The sequence below is a fragment of the Muntiacus reevesi genome, chromosome 5 (genome assembly GCF_963930625.1).
Source record: "Muntiacus reevesi chromosome 5, mMunRee1.1, whole genome shotgun sequence".
Classification (NCBI taxonomy): Eukaryota; Metazoa; Chordata; class Mammalia; order Artiodactyla; family Cervidae; genus Muntiacus; species Muntiacus reevesi.
This window is the reverse complement of record NC_089253.1, coordinates 65,841,000-65,848,843: the sequence shown is the minus strand read 5'-3', so window position 1 is coordinate 65,848,843 and position 7,844 is coordinate 65,841,000. Positions and strand designations below refer to the sequence as shown.

At 36.2% G+C, this 7,844-nt stretch overlaps 1 non-coding gene across 1 annotated transcript; it reads right to left on the bottom strand.

Moving 5' to 3' along the window:
• Positions 1–427: 427 nt before the first annotated feature.
• On the bottom strand, positions 428–530 carry LOC136170076 (U6 spliceosomal RNA). The gene has a single exon (XR_010663531.1). It is a non-coding gene; the product is annotated as a U6 spliceosomal RNA (small nuclear RNA).
• Positions 531–7,844: the final 7,314 nt, after the last annotated feature.

Genomic DNA, 7,844 nt, shown 5'->3' with positions numbered 1-7,844 from the left:
TTTTGTGTATGGTGTTAAAGAATGTTCTAATTTTATTCTTTTACATGTAGCTATCTAATTTTCCCAGGACCATGTATTGAGACTGTCTTTTCTCTATTGTTTATCCTTGACTCCTTTGTTAAGGTTAGGTGACCACAGGTGCATGGGTTTGTTTCTTGACTTTCTATCCTGTTGCATTGATATATCTTTATAGTTTTGTGCCATTACCATACAGTTTTGATTACTGTAGCTTTGTAATATAGTCTGAACCAGGGACCCTGATTCCTCCAGCCCTTTTTCTTTCTCAAAATTGCTCTGGCTATTCTTGGTCATCTGTGTTTTTGTACCAATTGTAAAAAAGGTCTAATTCTGTGAGAAATGCCACTGGTAATTCGATAGGGATTTCTTTGAATGTGTAAATTGCTTTGAATAGTATAACAATTTTCAGAAAAGTATGGAACATGTCATGAATTTGCATGTTATCCTTGCACAGGGGCTATACTAATCTTCTCTGTACCATTTCAGTTTTAGTACATTTGCTGCTGAAGGGGGTACTTGATCTTCATTTTAATTGTATACATTTTCTCCCAGAATTTAAGGCACTGAATATTTTACTTACCATATTCATGTCTATTGATGCAATTAAAAGGTGAAATAAAAGAAATTCTGATGATAAATTTAAACTGCTTTCATTATTGAAATTTTTTTCCTTACAGAGAAAACAGCATCTTATCTTTTACAAAAAAGTTTCTTTAAAGGTAGTGTTACTTCCTGGTTAATCCTGATTGCCCCGTAGCTTCAAGCATTCCCAATGAAACTTTTCTCACTGAAGTCATTACCGATTCCAGTTCTTAATTTATTTTAATAGCTCGTGTTTAAATTCTGTTTCTATTTCTCCCTTGAAAATTCCCTCTTTTTTTGCTTCAGTGACACTGCTTTTACTTAAAGCTTTCTTTCAACTGCTTCTACTTTGCAAAATTTGAAGATATTCATTGATTGGACCTTCAAGTGATGGTGTTCCATCCACAGCCTCTGTTCTTAGAATGTTTTCTTCTTACATACTTCTCAGATATCTCATCTGCTTTCATGAGTTGAAATTTTCTTTAGTAATGAGAGACTAGTCTTTTCTGTAATAATCTAGCTTCCAGTATCTCTGTGTCTTAACTCAATAAAGGTTAAGCAAACTGGTTGGCTAGGATCCAGCACTCATTATGGTCAATCAAATGAACTGGTAAATTACACAATCTCTAAGAACAACTTTTCAGACATGACATACATCAGTGCTTATCACATTTTCTTATCATGACCTTGCTTTACACCAATGAGAGAGTGAAGTAAATGCTACCTGAAAAGACTGGAATTTCTGTGAATAGTTCTAATCATATCATGGCCTCTGACCTCAATCTCCAGCTCAGATCTTTAGACTTGTGTATTTCTCTGTCTTTTGGAAACCTGTATTTATACTTTTTTAAATGAATTTGAGGCATATATCTAATAGAACTCTTATTTTTTCATTCACATTAGAATATCCTCCTTTTATTTCCTGTCTCAGTGAATGGCATTGATACTTATCTAGTTGTTTTAGCTGGAAACCTAGCAAACCATGCTAGATATTGCCTAATCTACCTAAAATTAACTTTCACAAAGTCCTTTACTTTGACATACTTTATACATAAAATACAACTTAAAAGTCATTACCACAGAAAACAAGGCCTTTCATTACTTTGCTTTTGTTATCTTAGAAAAATTAAGATACACCACTATACAATTCACAATTTCTGATGTTGTCATACTGAGCTATGTTTTCTCTCTCATTTCTGAAAATTTGTAATGTTATGTTTTTGCCTTTGGCATGAAGATCTGGAACTGTCTCAGCACTATCTTGAACTAACTAATTCCTGTTGGCCTTTCCAGGCTCAATATATGATTTTCTCTGTGTCAAATCTTCCCTGACCTCAAATCCCACTGAATCTAGTGCCTCCACTGCACACTCAGCTCACCTCCTCTCTAAAAGTTTGTTCACTTACGTAGTAATTTGTTAATCACAGATATTTATTGAATACCTACCATAGAAATGGTCCTTTTTTTCCTCAGAGGAAAACAGGCAGAATGACTTAGGGCTAGAGAAGAGAACACTCAATAATCAGTTAAATAGGTAATATAATTATATTCCAGGGTACAAACTTGAAGGAAACAAGGAGTTTTGTGATCAAGAGTAGCTATGGATTTTCCAGTAGTCATGTACAAATGTGAGAATTGAACCATAAAGAAGGCTGAGCGCTGAGAAATTGATGCTTTCAAGTTGTGGTGCTGGAGAAGACTCTTGAGAGTCCCTTGGACAGCAAGGAGATCAAGCCAGTTAATCCTGAAGGAAATCAACCCTCAACCCTGAATATTCATTGGAAGGATTGTTGCTGAAGCTTAATTTCTAGTACTTTGGCCGCCTGATGTAAAGAACTGACTCACTGGGGAAGGCCTTAATGCTGGGAAAGGCTGAAAGGAGAAGAGGGCTACAGAGAATGAGATGGTTAGATAGCATCACCAACTCAATGGAATGTATTTGAGCAAATTCTGGGAGACAGTAGAGGACAGAAGAGCCTGGCGTGCTACAGTGTATGGGGTTGCAAAGAATTGGATGCTACTTAGCGACTGAACAACAACAACAAAATGATCAATAAGCAACCTCTCTGAGGAGCCAATAGTTGAACTACCCATAACAGACAGAACTAACTTTATAAAAAGTGATACAGCCCAAGGTTATAAGGCATGAGCCGTCTTGTTATGTTCAAGGAACAAAATGGAGACCAGTGTGCCTCCATGAGTGAGTAACAAAGCAAATGGCCTGAGATTACCCTGATCAGCATAGCAATATTCTGTTGGGCCTTGTTGGTCAAAGTGGGCTTTACTTGAGAGTAGTGTAAGCCCCTTGAAGGCATGCAATTGCAAGAAGGGTTGGTGAAGGGAGGGGAGGAACAGAATGAAATATTCTGATTTAGTAATTTTGAGAAATTTACTACAACTTTTTTATAGCAAGCTGAGAGATCCCTAGGAAATTGATTGTGGTGATCTTGGGGAATAAGAGATCATATTTTTAGCACATATCATTGTATGTCAGAATGGAGCACGTCATAATGTTCTAAAACTTTCTGTTATTCTGTTAAATCTGTGCTGTGAACTTCATGTGGGCAGAATGTTAGTGCCCCAAAGATATAGTACAGTGACTGTGGATAAAAATCTCTTAATAAATATCTGTTAAATGAGTTACTATATTAAAGATGAGGGAAAGACCAGGAAGGAGTGAAAAAAAATTGATATGTCTGTGTTTTTATAATATATTGTTTTTCATATAAAATTATATATTAATTATAAATGAAAGATAATTTGGAAGAACTGTTAATTTACTTTTCAGAGACAGAGAAAGACAACCTTAAAATTTGCCTATGAAGTGGTCCTTGGATAGCTTTGGAATCTTTTTGTTCTGGGAGGGATTGTGAATAAGACAGAGTAGGAGGGCTTGCATACATAAAAAGCTTATAGTAGACTTACTTTCCCCAAGTAAATAGTCACTTTTTGTACATATAGCAACTCATGGGTTTGTAAGCAAATTTTTTAAGAAAAAATTAAACTATAAGCTATAGTTGATTTGCAATATTATGTTTGTTTCAGGTATACAGCATAGTGACTTAGTGTTTTTATAAATCATGCTCCATTTAAAGTTGCTATAAATTATTGGCTATATTTTCCCATGCTGTATAACAGATCTTTGCATTTTATTTTGTAAGTAAGTAGTTTGTACCTTTTAGTTCCTACACCTATCTTGCCCATCTCCTATTCTTCTCCCCTTGGTAATCACTAGTTTGTTCTCTGTTTTTGTGAGAGAACTTTTTTGTTTTGTTACATTCATTCATTTTATTTTGATCGGATTCCACATAAGTGGTAACATACGGTATTTGTCTTTTTCTATTTGACCTATTCCACTAAGCATAATACCTTTCTGGTTCATCTATGTTGTTCTATTGGCAAATTTTCAAAGCAACTTTTTTTTTCTGTTTTTTTTTTCTTCGTTTCTTGTCTGCTTTTTCCTTTTAAAGTCTATCCACTACTAGGCATTTCTCTCAAAATGACTTAGTTGGTCATTTATATGAGCTTACAGCTGGGTGATTTGTTTGAGATAAGATCAGAAGATTGGAATCAAAGAAAAGTTACTCTTTAAAGATGAGTGTGGACTGAAAATGAAGAGGTTCAGTGGAAGAAATCAGTTTAATTAGGAAAGCGCATCGGAATGTTTGGTGAGTGGATAGACTGAATGGAGAAAATCCCAAACCTACATGTGAGAGATGTGACTGTTTGCTCCTTGAAGGTGTTGAGTGTATCTGGACTATTGCATCTCTGGCAGTTTGTGGTTTATTCACAAACAGTAAAAAATATTTGTTAAATTAGATGAGAAAGCTCAGTGAGGGTGCTTGGCCTAATTTGTTTGATGTCAGCTTTAACAAAATGACAGTAACTTCAGAAGTAAAAAGAAGCTATAGTTACAGTCTGTTTGAAAGGAAAAATAATACAGAGACAGGGTAAAGCTTAGAGTTTTTGCACTGCTGCTAAAAATTAGAAAAGTGAAGTAGGAAATGATAAGATGAAAAATTTAATGGAGTAGACATTAAAGGAAATAAAAGATAAAGGCATTTTCAAGCCTGTGAACATAAACTATGGACAGTTAAGGGCGAATATCAGTATGTGAAAAGAGAATAAACAGTTAATTGTTGAAAAGAGTTAGAATCATTTTTAGAATATGTTTCCCCTCTAAATTTGATATACAGTGTTACTTAAATATTCTACATGCTTAGTAAAAAGAAAAATACATGGGTTTTTGACATTTTGTATAGTTATGAGCATTTTGGAGATACAAGCATGACCTTTTTGTTGCACTTTCCTTTATAGGTTGTGATTTTTAAAAAAAACAAATTGATGGTTTGTGGCTACCCTGTAGTCATCAAGTCTGTCAGCACCATTTTCCAATATTTTAAGTATTTGTTTTTTTTCAGTATTTTCAGTATTTGTATTTTCAGTATTTTCCATTTTCCAGTATTTGTTCAATTCATTTGTCTATGTCAAATTTGGTAATTCTTACAATATTTCAAAGTTTTTCATTATTGTATTTCTTATGGTGATTTGCAGTCAGTGATCTTTTCTGTGACTATTGTCTTTGCTTTGGGGTGCCACGAACCATGTTCACTTGAGTCTGCAAACTTAGTTGATAAATATTGTGTGTTGTGACTGCTACATGGACCAGCCATTCCCCTCATCTCTCTTTCTCTCCTTGAACCTCCATATTTCCTGAGATACAAAATTAGGCAAATTAATAACCCTACAATGGCCTCTAAATGTTCAAGTTATGGAAAAGTCTTATGTCTCTCACTTAAAAAAGCTAGTAAGCTTATTGAGGAGGGCATGTAGTAAAGGGAGAGGAGCCTTTTGTGGCAAACAGTTACCCATGTTATTAATGCAGAGGAAAAGTGCTACTTCAGTGAATACATGAATGATAAGAAAGAGAACGGCTTTATTGCTGATACAGAGGAAGTTTGAGTGGTCTGGACAGAAGATCAAACCAGCCACCACATTCTCTTGCTGCTGCTGCTGCTAAGTTGCTTCTGTCGTGTACAACTCTTTGCAACTCCATGGACTGTAGCCTCCCAGGCTCCTCTGTCCATGGGATTCTCCAGGCAAGAATACTGGGGTGGATTGCCATGTCCTCCTCCAGGGGATCATCCCAACCCAGGAATTGAACCCATGTCTCTTCTGTTGCCTGCATTGGCAGGTGGGTTCTTTACCACTACTGCTACCTGGGAAGCCCCATGTTCTCGTAGGCAAAGTCTAATCCAGAGCAAGGCCCTCACTCTCTTCAGTTCTATAGGCTCAGAGAGGAGAGGAAGCAGCAGAAGAAAAATGGGAAGCTAACTGACTTTGGTTCATGAGTTTTAAGGAAAGAACTCGTCTCCATAACAAATGCAAGATAAAGCAGCAAATGCTGGTGTAGAAGCTACAGCAAGTCACCCAGAAGATCTAGCTCAGATCATTAATGGAGGTGGCTACACTAAACAACAGTTTTTCATTATGTTGGAAGAAGCTTCATCCAGGGCTTTAATAAGCTAAAAAGAAGTTGGTGCCTGGCTTGAAAATTTCAGAGGATGGACTGACTTTCTTATTAGGCACTAATGCAACTAGTGACTTGAAGTTGAAATCAGTGCTCATTTACCATTCCCCCAAATCAGGGTCCTTATGAATTACACTGAATCCACTCTGTTCTGTCAATGGAACAGCAAAGCATGGATCACAGCACATCTGTTTGCAACATGGTTTTTCTGAATATTTTAAGCACACAGTTGAAACCTATTGCTCAGAAGAGATTCCTTTCAAAAACGGCTGCTCAGTGACAACGTACCTGGTTACACAATGGAGAAGAGTCATGTTTGTTTTCGTGCCTGCTAAATGCAGTACCCAAGCTGCAGCTCATGAATCAAAGGATCATTTCAACTTTCAGGCCTTATCACTTGAGAAATACATTTTGTAAAGCTAACATCTTCCAAATATGGCGATTCCCCTGAATCTGGGCAAAGTAAACAAAACCCTGCAAAGGTAGGACATAGGAAAAGGTAAAAACATCAACTTTAATAGGAGATTAGAAGAAGTGTATTCCAACATTGATGGACGACTTGAAGGGCTGCAGGACGTTAGTGGAGGAAGTAATTTCATCTGTGGTAGGAAGAGTGAGAGAAGAGTCTGAAGAAGATGTGATTAAATCACTGCAATCTCATGATCCAACCTTAACAGATGAGTAATTGCTTCTTGTGGATGAGCCAAGAAAGTGATTTCTTCAGATGGAAACTACTCCTCATGAAGATGCTGGGAAGACTGTTAAAAACAACAAAGGAGTTAGAACATTAAGTCAACTTAGCTGATAAAACAGTGGCAGGGTTTGAGTGGGCTGACTCTAATTTTGAGGGAGGGCTACTGTGGGTAATACATGCAATCTAAAGCACTGCATGCTACAGAGAAGTCGTTTGTGAAAGGGAGTCAATGGATGTGGCAAACTTCATTGCTGTCTTATTTTAAGAAACTGTTGTAGCCATGGCAGCCTTCAGCCATCACCACTCTGATCACTCAGCAGCCATCAAAATTGAGCCAAGAGCCTCCACCAGCAAAAAAGATTATGGCTTGCTGAAGAAGGCTTAGATGGTTAACAGTTTTTAGCAATGAGATGTTTTTTAATGAAGGTATTTAAATTGGTATTTTTAAGACAATGGTGTTGCATGACTAATAAATGATAGTATAGTATAGATAGAACTTTTATATGTACTAAGCAACCAGGAAATTCTTGCTACCCACTTTATTGCAGTGGTCTGTAACCCAACCAACAATATCTTCAAGGTCTGTCTGAAGTTAAAAAAATCCAGGAGCCAAATGATACAATTCCTCATTCAGTGATTTTCAAAGGAATTATTTGACTTCATGTCTATTGAAGTTTTATAAAATGAAACAGAGTTATTTTTAACTAGTGTTACTAGTATTCACTATTGATTTTCCAGGGAGCAAGTGTCTATTGCAAAAAAATCAGCAGAAGTATTTGAACTAAGCATTTAGCAAGCAAGATGATGATTTTTTTTCCCCCAGAAGGCAACTGGAAAGATAAAGGGTCCAATTCATTATAGAGAGCTTGCACAAAGAATTCAAATCACATACCTTTTCAGTGAAAGAATTATCTTATCCATTGTGGGCTTTATTTCTTAATTAAAGGAAAACAATATAATTCAAGTAATTATCATCATTTCTTAACATTTGTTTAAAGGACAAGTCACTTAAGAATCTAA